Source organism: Mauremys mutica, chromosome 1, assembly GCF_020497125.1.
Source record: "Mauremys mutica isolate MM-2020 ecotype Southern chromosome 1, ASM2049712v1, whole genome shotgun sequence".
Lineage (NCBI taxonomy): Eukaryota > Metazoa > Chordata > Testudines > Geoemydidae > Mauremys > Mauremys mutica.
In genome coordinates this window covers 184,440,699-184,455,121 of record NC_059072.1, presented here as the reverse complement: position 1 = coordinate 184,455,121, position 14,423 = coordinate 184,440,699, and the positions used below count along the sequence as shown (strand labels likewise).

Here is a 14,423-nt window from a genome sequence, read left to right as displayed (position 1 = left end):
GCTCTTTTTTTGTCATGTGTAATTAGAAAAAACTATGAACTTCCCCTGTTAAATATGCTATTGCTTATAGACGGCAAATGAAAATATCTGTCCTGATTCAACACTCCAGGACACTGAGCTTTCACCAGAGTGACTCCAAAATAAATATAAAAATAAAGTGTTGAGTCACACATACATTGCAAAAGTTGTGAAAGTTATACAGTGTCATAGATTAATTATATTAATGTAAGGCAAATGGTTAGATGGTTCCAAATAAAATGAAAATAAAAGATGTTTGTGCATAAACAAAGCGTGACTGATAAATAAGAACATAAGAGCTGCCATATGGGGTTAGACCATGAACTAACTTGTTAAATATCCTGTCTCTGACAGTGGATGATACCAGAGCTTCTGGGGGAGTGTGCAGAACAGGGAAGTTATGGAGTGATCCATTCCTGTCTTCCACTCCTGGTTTCTGGTAGTCAAAGGTTTAGGGTTGCCCTGAGTATAGGCTGCCAATTAATTTCGTTGATTGATCCCTGTTTTTTGTACTATGGGTAAGGGTAAATAACACTTCTCTATTCGCTTTTTCTATGCCATTCATGATTTTATAGTAATCAATCATATCACCCTTAGTCCTTTCTTACATAAGCTGCACAGCCCCTATCTTTTTAGTCTCACTTTATATGGAAGCTGTTCCATACCTTTGATCATGTTTGTTGCCCTTCTCTGAACCGCTTCCATTTCCACTATATTCTTTTTGAGATGGGGAGACAAGAACTGGGCACACACTGGGATTTATATAGTGGCATTATGATCATTTCTGTCTTATTTTCTCTTTCTTTCCTGGTTGCCTCTAACTTAACTGTTAAGCCTTTTTTGAACATTGCTGCATGCTGAGGAGAAGTTTCCAGGGAACTATCCATGGTGACTCCAAGATCTCTTCCTTGGGTAGTAATAGCTAATTTAGAACCCATCACTGTATATGTGTATTGGGGATTACTTTTTCCAATGTGCGTTATTTTGCACTTATCAATGCTGAATTTCATCTGCCATTTTGTTGCCCAGTCAACCAGTTTTGTGAGATCTCTACAACTCTTTGTAGACTGCTTTGGACCTAACTATCTTGAATAACTTTGTATCATCTGCAAATGTTGCCAGTCCACTGTTTACCCCTTTTCCAGATCATTAATGAATATGTTGAACAGCACAGGTCTCAGTACAAATGCTTGGGGAACCCCGCTGGTCACAGCTCTCCATTGTGCAAACTGACTTATTCCTATCCTTTGTTTCCTATCTTTCAACCAGTTACTGACCCATGAGAGGACCTTCCCTCATACCCTGTGGCTACAGAGTTCCCTTAAGAGCCCTTAGTGTGGGACCTTGTCAAAGAGTTTCTAAAAATCCAAGTACACTATACCGACTGGATCGATCTTATCCTCATGTTTGTTGACTCCCTCAAATAATTCTAATAGATTGGTGAGGCATGAATGCCCTTTACAAAAGCTGTAACAAACAAATCATGTTCATTTATGTGTTTGATAATTCTGTTCTTTACTATAGGATTTACCAATTTGCCCAGTTCTGAAGTTACAGACTCATGAGCCTGTAATTGCCAAGATCTCCTCTGGAGCCCTTTTCCAAAAAATGATGTTACATTAGCTTCCTTGGAGTCATTTGGTATGGGGTCAGATTTGAGTGATAAGTTACATATGACAATTAGTAGTTCTGCAATTTCATATTTGAGTTCCTTCAGAACTCTTGGATTAATACTATCTGATTCTGGTGACTTATTACTGTTTAATTTCAGAATTTGCTCTGAAACCTTTTCTGTTGACACATCGATTTGGGACAGTACTTCAGATTTGTCATCCCAAAAGACTAGTTCTGATGTGGGTCTCTTATGCAGTTCCTATGCAGTGAAAACCGATGCAAAGAATTAATTTAGCTTCTCTGCAATGGCCTTGTCTTCTTTGAATGCCCTTTAGTGTCATCATTGTCCACTATCTCCGCTGCCTGTTTGGCTGGCTTCTTGCTTCTGATGTACTTAAAAAAAATATTGTTAGCTTTTGCATCTTTACCAAGTTGCTTCTCAAATTCTTTCTTGAGCTGCCTTATTATACTTTTACGTTTTGCTTTCCAGAATTATTGCTCCTTCCTATTTTCCTCATTAGGATTTGATTTCCAAATTTTAAACAATGCCTATTTGATCTAATGGCCTCCGTTACTCTGCTATTTAGCCACGGTGTCATTCTTTGGTTACTCCTACTCTCTTTTTTGATTTTGGACATACATTTAGTCTGAGCCTCTATTATTGCGTTTTTAAGTAGTCTCCATGTTGCTTGCAGGCATTTTACCCTGTTGACTGTCCATCTAATTTGTGTCCTCATTCTTTCGTATTCCTTTTTAAATGTTAAATGTTAGGGTGGTGGATTTTTTTGTATCCCCCCTGCCCAGGATTCTAAATATAATTGTATTATGATCAGTCTTACAAAGTAGTCCAGCTATAGTTACCTCTTGGACTAGATCCTGTGAGCTACTTAGGACTAAATCAAGAATTGCCTCTCTCCTTGTGCTGCAAGTAGTAGTCATTTAATGTGTTTATCTCTGCATCAAACCCTGAGGTGACATTTACCCAGTCAATATAAGGACAATTGAAATCACCCATTATTATTGCATTTCCTGGTTTTGTAGCCTTTCTAACCTCCCTTAGCATTTCACAATCACTGTCACCATCCTTGTCAGATGATCGGTAGTATATTCCTACTGATATACTTTTATTATTCAAGCATGGAATTTCTATCCTTAGAGATTCTGTGGTACAGCTTGATTCATTAAAGATTTTCACCTTATTTGACTACGCTTTAACACAGGGGTAGGCAACCTATTGCACATGTGCCGAAGGCGGCACGCGAGCTGATTTTCAGTGGCACTCACACTGCCAGGTCCTGGACACCGATCCGGGGGGCTCTGCATTTTAATTTAATTTTAAATGAAGCTTCTTAAACATTTTAAAAACCTTATTTACTTTACATACAATATATTATAGACTTATAGAAAGAGACCTTCTAAAAACGTTAAAATGTATTACCGGCACGCGAAACCTTAAATTAGAGTAAATAAATGAAGACTCGGCACTCCACTTCTGAAAGGTTGCCGACCCCTGCTTTAACATATAGTGCCACTCCCCTACCAGTGCAACCTACTCAGTCATTCCTATATAGTTTGTATCCTGTTTTTACCATGTCTTCTTGATTGTCATCATTCCACCATGTTTCCCTGCTGCCTATTATATCAATAGCCTATTTAATGCTAGACACTCTAGTTCACCCTTTTTTACTATTTAGACTTCTTGCATTTCTAGCACTTGTACATTTTGTCAATATGTAGTAGCTTGCCTTCATGTGTTATGTTTAAATGGGATTCTTTTATGTTCCTTTCTTGCTCCTACCTGTACTTTACCAACTTCTTTTCTATCCTCTATACTAGGAAATAGAGTTCCCCTTTTAATCAATTCTAGACTACTCCTTCCACTAAAGAGTCTCTGGTTCCTAATAATTCTAACTCCCTCCTCCCAACACCATTGTCTCATCCATGCATTTAGACATTGTAATTCTGCCTATTTTTACTGGCCCTGTGTGTGGAACTGGAAGCATTTCAGAGGATGCTAACATCCAAGCAGAATCATAGAATAGAATAATAGAATATCAGGAGGTCATCTACTCCAACCACCTGCTCAAAGCAGGACCCATCCCCAGATTTTTGCCCCAGATCCCTAAATGGCCCCCTCAAGGATTGAACTCACAACCTTAGCAGGCCAATGCTCAAACCACTGAGCTATCCCACCCCCCCATAGAGGTCCTGGATTTGAATATTTTACCTACCAGCCTAAATTTGGCTTCCAATCCAACATAGCTGCTGGGAAATCTGTGCAAAACCATTAGAAACTGAAGCCATTTCTTCAGCATACGCCTCTGAACACCTTCACCCCTCTAGTAACACAGTTCCATTTGGAGCCATGTTGCCATCAGTTGTGGTCTCAATGTTAGTATCCCATCCCTAGCTCCAAGAGGGGCTGCAGGCCTGGAGGAGAGTTACTGCTAGTTCTACCACATGAATTTCTTCTGGGCAATATATGAGGGTAATATGCTGGGTTGTTTGGCTGCTCCTCAATGTCTACTCTCCACTCCACATTCAGAATATCCCCAGAGGCCTACAGAGTCCCGGCTTTGTAGACATCACACTGAGATGAGTAGACAGGACAGCCTGTAGAAGGACCTTTCCCCTCTTTTATAGATTTTGGGTCTTTTATGCATGCTTTTGCTCTCTGCTCCCTCTTTTCTTCACATAGCTGAGAGAGGAGCATGTGGGCCTTTAAGTGGACAAAACTCATCCTTCTAGATATAAAAATGATTTGCAAATTAAATGGCAGCTTGAATTCATTCACAGGACTCAATCCGGCACCTAAGAGAAAAGTAACTTAGTGCATTTATGCAGTGTAACAATTCTAAAGTGAGCACTGCAAACTAAAGGCAAAGAGTACTGCGAACAAACATCCAAACTGATCTCTCATTAAGAGCAAATCAGTCTTGTATGGACTGTATCAGTAAATCACAACCATGAGTGGGTTCACAGTAAGCCACAAGAACATGTCAATTCAAAAGTTGGAGTGTGCTAAAGTTTCCTGTGACTCTTCCAAGACAGTGAATTACTCAGAGCTATCCAGTGATTCTCATATTTAGTGCAAAAATGTGTATCCACATAAAGGACTCACATTCTTAATGTAGAAAGCAGTGGTACTAGCTGCTGAAAGGCTCTTTGTCTCCTGTTATTAATAGGGCTTGTCTTCACCAGTGCAGCTGTGCCACTGTTGCGCTGTATGTGAAGACGCTGATATGCTGACAGGAGAGCTTCTGCTGTGTAATTAATCCACCTCCCCGAGAGGTGGTAGTTGTGTTAATGGGAGAAGCTCTCCCATCGACATAGCACTGTCGACACGCGGGAGTTAGGTCAGTATTACTACATGGATTTGTGACACCCTTGAACGATGTAATTGTACTGGTATAGTCTGTAGCGTAGACTTGGCTATAGTGTTTCTTTCTACAAGACTCTTCTTAAGAACAAAGGTTTTTACATGCTATAGTAAGATGTATGCTATAAATGAGGATTTTTAATGGCATTTCTTTGAGAGAGGAGCAACTCTACAACAGGTGTTTATACTTCTTTTGTATACCTGAACAGTTGGCTGGCAGGTAAAAGTCAGAGCCCTTATACCAGAGGTGGGAAAACTACAGCCCACAGGCCACATCCGGCCCATGGGACTGTCCTGCCTGGCCCCTGAGCTCCCATCCGGGGAGGCTGCCCCCGACCCCTCCCCTGCCGTCCCGTGCCTGCACAACAACGCCGCCGGCTGCAAGCTTCTGCCGCTCTGAGCGGCATGGTAAGGGTGGTGGTGGTTGGATAAGGGGCAGGGAGTTGCAGGGGGAAGTTAGGGGACAGGGAGCAGGGGGCAGTTGGATGGGGCACAGGTTTGGGGGGGCGGTCAGGGGATGGGGAACAGGGGGGTTGGATAGGCATGGGAATCCCGGGGGGCCTGTCAGAGGGTGGGAGTGTGGATAGGGGTTGGAGCAGTCAGGGGACAGGGAGCAAGGGGGGGTGAATAGGGGGTGGGGTCCTGGGGAGGCAGTTAGGGGCAGGGCTTCAGGGAGGGGGCAGTCAGGGGACAATGAGCAGGGGGAGTTGGATGGCTTGTGGATTCTGAGGGGGGAAGTTGGGGTGAGAAGTGGGAGGGGTGAGATAGGGAGCGGGGGCCAGTCTGTTTGGGGAGGCACAGCCTTCCCTACCCGGCGCTCCATACAGTTTTGCAACCCCGATGTGGCCCTCAGGCCAAAAAGTTTACCCAACCCTGCCTTAAAAAAAATAAATGATTGGACATACAAGCATTCATTGACAAAATTCTATATTAGGCTGAAGTCCTCTCTCTATAAACCATCAAAATGCTAACATTGTGCATATTCAGAATTCTATTAGTAAAGCTGCAAATGCTTTGGGGAAATCGGAGGAAGCGAGACTAATAAAGAATTAGCGATAATCATCTAGGCCATGATGAAACCTATACATATATCTCAACCAACTTAAAAACCACAAGCCTTAACTTGTAACAATTCATACAAATGGTAGTAAGTTCATGTAATACTTCATAGCAGTTCAATGGCATCTTTCATTTGAAGATCTCATTTCTCAGTGAGATTAATGTGAACCTCAAAAGAAAGCACAGGGTCAAAAATTACTCCAAGTTTATGAACTCAAACAGCAGGAAGAATAAAGCCACAATGAAATGAAAAAGCCAAGCAGAACAACAATCAATAACTGTTCTATCTCATCAGAATTCAAGCTCTACAATATTAATATCAGATAAGCAATCATGCAACACAACAAGATGCATTCAGGATGTACCAGGAACTACAAATATCTCTGGGTATTGTCAGTTTGTAATATTGTGTAACCTGAGCATGGGAATTATTAGCCAGAGGCAGTAATTTCAAAACTAAATGGATTCCTCAGTAGATCCATGGGAACCCCAGAAATAATTAGAGCACCATTCAAAGACAAGGCCCAAAACAATAACGTGTGAACATTTGAAAAAAAATGATATGGTTTAAAACACACAAGGATACCGAGAGACCAATACAGGTGTTGCGCACACACACAGCCCAGGGCCCTGTAGACTGCAGCTGTCTAGAGTGCCTCCTGGTACAGCTGTGTGATAGCTACAATTCCCTGAGTTACTTCCCCATGGCCTCCTCCAAACGCCTTCTTTATCCTCACCACAGGATTCAGGGCCGGCTCCAGGCACCGGCTTATTAAGCAGGTGCTTGTGGCAACAACTCCGGAGTGGGGCGGCACTTTCAGGGATTCGGCGGCAATTCGGCGGAGGGTCCCTCACTCCCACTCGGAGCGAAGGACCTCCCGCTGAATTGCCGCAGATTGCGATTGCGGCTTTTTTTTTTTTTGGCTGCTTGGGGCGGCAAAAGCCCTGAAGCCGGCCCTGACAGGACCTTTCTCCTGGTGTCTGATAATGTTTGTACTCCTCAGTCTTCCAGCAATATGTCTTCTCATTCTCAGCTCCTAGTGCCTCTTGCTCCCAGCTCCTTGCATGCACACTACAAACTGAAGTGAGGTCTTTTTTAACTCAGGTACCCTGATTAGCCAGCCTGTCCTAATTGATTCTAGCAGTTTCTTCTTAATTGGTTCCAGGTGTCCTAATTAGCCTGCCTGCCTTAGTTGGTTCCAGCAAGTTCCTGCTTGTTCTGGAACTGCCCCTGTTACCTTACCCAGGGAAAAGGGATCTAGTTAATCTGGGACTAATATATCTGCCTTCTAACACTCTCCTGTATCCATCTGGCCTGACCCTGTGACACTTAATAACCATTAAACTTCAACATCTATTGTAATTAAATAATTATTTTCTGACACCACCTTGATAATTTCCAGCAATTGTGAAGTGATCAAAATGTAAACAAATGCTTTAAACACATAATTTTGCATAAATGTGAACATGTATATGATAAATATAGAAAAAAATCCTTAAAATAAACATTGATATTAAATGTCAAAATTATACCAATATAAAAATCAAATTTTAAAATGTCCTCACAATTCAGGTCATGTATCATCACTATCCCTAAAATTAAAAGACCACAAATGACATCTAAAGCTTCAGGCCTGTTGGTTTTGGATAGTATATTACATTAGAACATATTTTCATTTGGACCTTCACTAGATCATCTCTCTATCTAGACAGACCTTTTCCAGCTCAAAGTCACTCCAAACTTATTTTAGGCTGCAAACATTCACCTTCATGAATTTAGGGAGTATAAGGATGAAGAGTACTGGAGAAAGGAGGCACAGGACAAAACAAAACAAAAGCATCCCCAGAGGGACAGGGGCATCTAGGGTGTTAAACATAACTGATCTGCATTCCTTCTCATTTTAGTAAGTATAGGTGCAGAAACACTCTGGAGATGTTCTGTGCTGTCATAAGATACCTAAACATACAGCAGAATGGACAAACACTTGGAATACTTGAGAACAATACAAATAACAAATTCAGATAGAACTTGATCAAACATTCAGCTAAGGGATAGGACAACAGTAAGTCATAGCTGGTTAGAAATGAAAACAACACATAGTTGGCATTATTTTATCACCTGGGCTTCACATCTCAGATAAAAGAACCATTGCCCAAAAAGGTGATAAGGAGATTGAAGTTTTAAAATCATAGAAATGGACCAGGTTCACTATATCAGTTTTATACTGGTGTCACTCCACTTAAATCAACAGAGATACTCTACCATAAGACTGGAGTAACAGTGTGATGATACAGGCTTCAGTGTACAGGGGACCCCCAGACCTCCAAAATAACTCATACAGCAAGCAAGTTAGGAAAGTAAAGGCTCCATCAGGGAGCAAGAGTGTTTCAAGTGTGGAGCACAAAAAACATCCATTTCAACAAAAGTTTCTAGAATGCTACTAGGGGGATTCATGGTCATTCTGCTCAGGTCTTTTGATAGTTTTGACATCCTTTCCGTAACTGCAAAGACTGAGCTGGGGGGGACAAAGAAACTTGTCACAAGAAAATAATATTTTTGTTGGTTTTTTTGCTAAAACCAAATATCACCTGGCAGTTTCCCTCGAATTTGTTATATATATTTTTTCAATATGCTGAATGGCAATATTTTAGGAAATGCTTTTAGATTTAGCAAATAATTCACTTCCATGTACTGGCAGAAATGAAGTTATTTTCAGTGATTCAAGGTAAAATTTACAAAAATCAAGATAAAAAAAGAATTTGTCTGAATTTCACAAACGACACTAAAATTTCAGTGAAATGGTAGGAATGAACATGATGTTTCACAAATCAGAATACATGATGCAGCTTTAGTTCCAGAATGAGAATTTAGTTCAGCAATTAAAAATGATCACGTATTAATCCAAGAGACAAGGTGAGTGAGGTAATATCTTTTATTGGACCAACTTCTGTTAGTGAGAGAGACGCTTTCAAGCCACACAGAGATCTTCTTCAGGTCTGGGAAAGGTACTCAGAGCTCAGTAAGAAAAATAGAATTTATTAAGGAGAACATAAAATCCACTTGATTAAGAACTGTTTGAGTAAATGGAGGTTTTTCCTTTCTGTGTAGTAAGGAAATGTGGTTGCATTTAAGCTGATCCATCAATTATCATATCCAGATGGTGATGCAGTTAATGGATGTATTATTGATTCTCTTTCGTGTTCATTTTTACATGCATCATTCAACCAAGGTGAAAGTGGACACAACCTGCTTTTCATTTATTATAGATGTGCCTGGTCAATTTTCATACATTTGTTACTATATAATATTAATTTCAGAGAAAAATATTTCATAGATAAATACACAAAGGTTGCAATTAAAAAGTTAACAATCACCAATGATTAACATGCAGTGGTAACAGACATTACAGTTATAGGGGCATTTAAAGTTGCTGCAATGGAAATACTTATGATCAGGTTAGATTAGCACAATGGCACTTTCTGGCACTGGAATCTATGACTCTATCAATGTCCCTTGTGGTAACTATTGGTAATCGCTGACTTTTTAATGATATCCCAAATATGCCTGTGAGAGTACTATTTTTATTGCATTTGTATTAATTACAAATTGACATCAATAAAGTTACACCAGTTTACACCAGCTGAGGATAATTTAAGATTTTGTGAAGCAATAGCAGACTGACAGCCACTTAAAATCTTTGATTCTCCAGAAAATAGAAACAGCTTGAACTGGTCATTCTGACCCACCAGAATACTTGACCCATTTTCTTCAGTGGCCACTGAAGGGGAAAAAAGAAGGTAGTTCAACTTCCATGCACATTTAATCTGGGATAGTCACATGAACCTAAGGAATTTAGGTGCCTGACTCTCATTGAATTTCAGTGTGTGTTGGGTGCCTAACTCTCTAAGGTTCCTTTGGAAGCCCTGCACCTAATCATTGGTCTTTCCATTAAAACAGCCAACAAATATAAGCAACTTCCTCAGTTTGTGGGAAGAAAAAACACTCGACATCTTGCACGATCGGGCCTTTATTGAATCAGTCTGTAGTGAAAATTGGAGAGTAGAATAAAATGGGACTAGAATGCAGCTGGGAACTTGGCTTAAGTATCCAGCATGTTAAAAATGCACTAGGGAACCTTTAGTGTGCACCAGCAGGGTCTTCACAGATCAGTTAACAAGCAACACATTAGCATTCTTCAGAAATCACCCATAGTCCTCATTACTAAACCTTGTAGGCAAACCATTAGTAGCCACCTGTGAAAAATGTTAAGAGACTTGCCTGGTATTGCATAGGCAGCGTGTGATGGTTCTTGGGGTACCCAGGACTGTGAGTCACCTTGTTTTACCCCCGGCCTCCAGCAAGAGGGAGACTTGCTTGTGCTTAACTGGCTGTCAGATCCCTGACATTTCCAGTCTGTTATCCACTCAAACAATCTCCTCTGGGCTATGCCAACCTTTGCTTATCAGGTTAACAATAGGTGTACATCAGTCTCTGAGCCCCTATGAAGTGTTCTCCTGTAGCGTCCAGATCCTTATGCACTAAACACTCACAGAAATACCAGGCCTGCTATTCCCAAGGGGACAATGTACACACTAGCTTGTTTGATTCAGCTCAGGGTCTGCTCCTTATACTATACCACAGCAATGAGATATATTTATAGTGAAAACTATCATAAGTTTATAAAAAATGAAGATTTATGAGATAGTGAGTAAGGATGATGGACGCAGAAAAGTTACATATAAAACAAAATTATAACACAGTTATTGGAGACTAATCTTAACAGGCAAATCTTCTGTCTAAATAAGTTTCTCACCGTCCAAAGTGTTCATTTCAGTGTTTCACCCAAGCATTTCAACACATCTTCCCTACTGTATGTATGTCCTCTTTGATTGGTGACAGACTTTAAAACTTTTTTTTTTAATCTTAGCACTTGGAGTGAAGACAGCTGATAGAAAAGCTGGTTTCAAGGAGGGCCGGCTCCAGGCACCTGCCCAGCAAGCAGCTGCTTGGGGCGGCCAACGATGAGGGGCAGAACGTCCGGGTCTATGGTGGCAATTCGTCGGTGGGTTCCTCCCTCCCTCTCGGAGTGAAGAACCAGCCACCGAATTGCTGCCGAAGACTGAAGCGGTGGTGGTAGAGCTGCAGATCGTGGCTTTTTTTTTTTTTTTTTGCTGCCTAGGGCAGCAAAAACCCTGCAGCCGGCCCTGGTTTCAAGGAGTTATGGCCCCTGGAGTAGGGAGACCCAGGTGCAAATCCTTATTCTATCATGGATGTCCTGTGTGACCCTGCAGAAGTCACTGAATCTCTCTGTTTCCTGTCTGTAAAATGGGATAATAGCATTTCCCCACTTCACTGGGGTATTGTGAGACTAAATCTATTCAAGCTTGTGGGACACTCAGGTAAGTCTTATGGCCCTCATTGCCATGGTAACTTCAATACCTACTCAAACTGGACCAATACTGATGTTATCAGATGAGTGTTCCACTTAGGAGAGACAGCAAAGAATCCTGTGGCACCTTATAGACTAACAGACGTTTTGCAGCATGAGCTTTCGTGGGTGAATACCCACTTCTTCAGATGCAAGTAGTGGAATCCGAAGAAATGGGTATCCGAAGTAGTGCATCCGAAGAAGTGGGTATTCACCCACGAAAGCTCATGCTGCAAAACGTCTGTTAGTCTATAAGGTGCCACAGGATTCTTTGCTGCTTCTACAGAACCAGACTAACACGGCTACCCCTCTGATACTTAGGAGAGACACTGTATTTGCATCATAATTACACCTTTAGAGTAGGTCTGTCAAGTGATTAAAAAATTAACTGATTAATTGCACAATCACACTGTTAAACAATAAGAGAATACCATTTATTTAAATATTTTTTGGGTTTTTTTTACATTTTCAAATATATTTATTTCAGTTACAACACAGAATACAAAGTGTACAGTTCTTACTTTATATTTATTTTTATTACAAATATTTGCACTGTAAAAAATAAATAGTATTTTTCAATTCACCTAATACAAGTACTGTAGTGCAATCTCTATCATGAACACTGAACTTACAAATGTAGAATTATGTAAAAAAACCTGCATTCAAAAATAAAACAATGTAAAATTTTAGAGCCTGCAAGTCCACTCAGTCCTACTTCATGTTCAGCCAATTGCTCAGACAAACAAGTTTGTTTACATTTTCAGGAGACAATGGTGCCTGCTTCTTGTTTACAATGTCACCTGGAAGTGAGAATAGGCATTCTCATGGCACTGTTGTAGTCGGCATTGCAAGATATTTACGTGCCATATGTGCTAAAGATTCATATGTCCTTTCACGCTTCAACCACCATTCCAGAGGACATGCGTCCATGCTGATGATGGGTTCCACTTGATAATGATCCAAAGCAATGCAGACAGATGCATGTTCATTTTCATCATCTGAATCAGCTGTCACGAGCAGAAGGTTGATTTTCTTTTTTTGTGGTTCAGGTTCTGTAGTTTCCGCATTGGACTGTTGCTCTTTTAAGACTTCTGAAAGCTTGCTCCACACCTCGTCCCTCTCAGATTTTGGAAGGCACTTCAGATTCTTAAACCTTAAATTGAATGATGTAGCTATCTTTAGAAATCTCACATTGGTACCTTCTTTGCATTTTGTGAAATCTACAGTGAAAGTGTGCTTAAAATGAACAACATGTGCTGAGTCATCATCCGAGACTGCTATAACATGAAATATATGGCAGAATGTGGGTAAAATAGAGCAGGAGACATAAAATTCTCCCCCCAGGAGTTTAGTCACAAATTTAATTAACTCATTATTTTTTTCACGCGCGTCAGCATGGAAGCATGTTCTCTGGAATGGTGGCCGAAGCATGGGGGGGCATACAAATATTTAGCGTACGTGGCACATAAATACCTTGCAATGCCAGCTACAAAAGTGCCATGCAAAACCCTGTCCTCACTTTCTGGTGACACTGTAAATAAGAAGAGGGCAGTATTATCTCCTGTAAATGTAAACAAACTTGTTTGTCTTTGCGATTGGCTGAACAAGAAGTAGGACTGAGTGGACTTGCAGGCTCTGAAGTATTACATTGTTTTGTTTTTGAGTGGAGTTATGTAACCAAAAAAAATCTACATTTGTAAATTGCACTTTCACACTAAGAACTTGCACTACAGTACTTGTAGGAGGTAAAGTGAAAAATACTGTTTCTTTTATTTATCATTTTTACAGTGAAAATATTTGTAATAAAAATAATATACACATTGATTTCAATTACAACAAAGAATATATATGAAAATGTAGAAAAACATCCAAAATATTTAATAAATTTCAATTGGTATTCTATTGTTTAACAGTATGATTAAAACTGCAATTAGTCGTGATTATTTTTTTTAGTTCATCACAAGTTAACTGTGATTAATTGACAGCCCTAGTTTAGAGACATAAACTACTGTACATTGTAGTTACATCGCACTTAGATCAAATTCACCACCACTTATGAAAATCGGCACTTCAGTGGAGTTGTATAAGCTTACACAAGCAGCAAATCTGACTAGCAAATAATTTGCGTCAAGTTACATTGCACACATTGCAAAACAAAGGCACAGTGGGTCTTTTGGTAACCAAATATGAAGAAAAATGCTAACAACAATACCTAGGTGCAGAAAAGGTTATCTGTAGTTGTCTTCACCAGACAAGTTACTGTTTAGTTTTAAAAACTTAATTTTCTTAGTAAGAGAGTCCTAAAGTATAAATTAATGAGACTATTGATAAATATCTTGAACTGAATTTTCTAAACAGTACACTTCTTAAATCGGCTTTTTTTATTAACTCATAGCTCAGAGCTATTTCTTCAAGTGGAGTATAATATTTTGATTCCCAAACAGTAGTAACACAGTGGGATTTCCTATTCAGAGACATTTGAACAACCCATTTTGCCACACTGCAATGGGATTCTGGGTTCCTGAGAACCTTAAACTTCCAGTAAACCCAGTGGTTCCCCCACACTCCTGAGAATGAAACTCACCAGTTTAAGTTAACCAAAACCCATACAACTTGGACAGAATTTTAATGAGAAGCAGCAGCATCTGCTTTGGATTGTTGGCTGAATGCTCTGCCAGAATCTCTACCATAAAACTGGGGCTAACCCAAGAATCTATTGCAGAGAGAATGACTTTTAGTCTTCCACTATGCCATGTGACAACCCTCCCCTGCCAGGACCAGCTGAGGTTGAAAGAGCCCCTGACAGGCTGCTGGTTGAGAAAAATATCACAGAATATTTTAAAGTGGTTGATGTTTAACCAAGGACAAAACGGATTTAAGATGAGATTTCTAATATAGAGAGATGTGTAGCCTGAAAGTATTAT

The 14,423-nt window shown here is 40.1% G+C and overlaps 1 long non-coding RNA gene across 1 annotated transcript in view; it reads left to right on the top strand.

The window, feature by feature from the left end:
• LOC123361906 overlaps positions 1 to 14,423 on the top strand; it is a 126,589-nt gene that overhangs the window by 54,807 nt on the left and 57,359 nt on the right. The window lies entirely within an intron of this gene.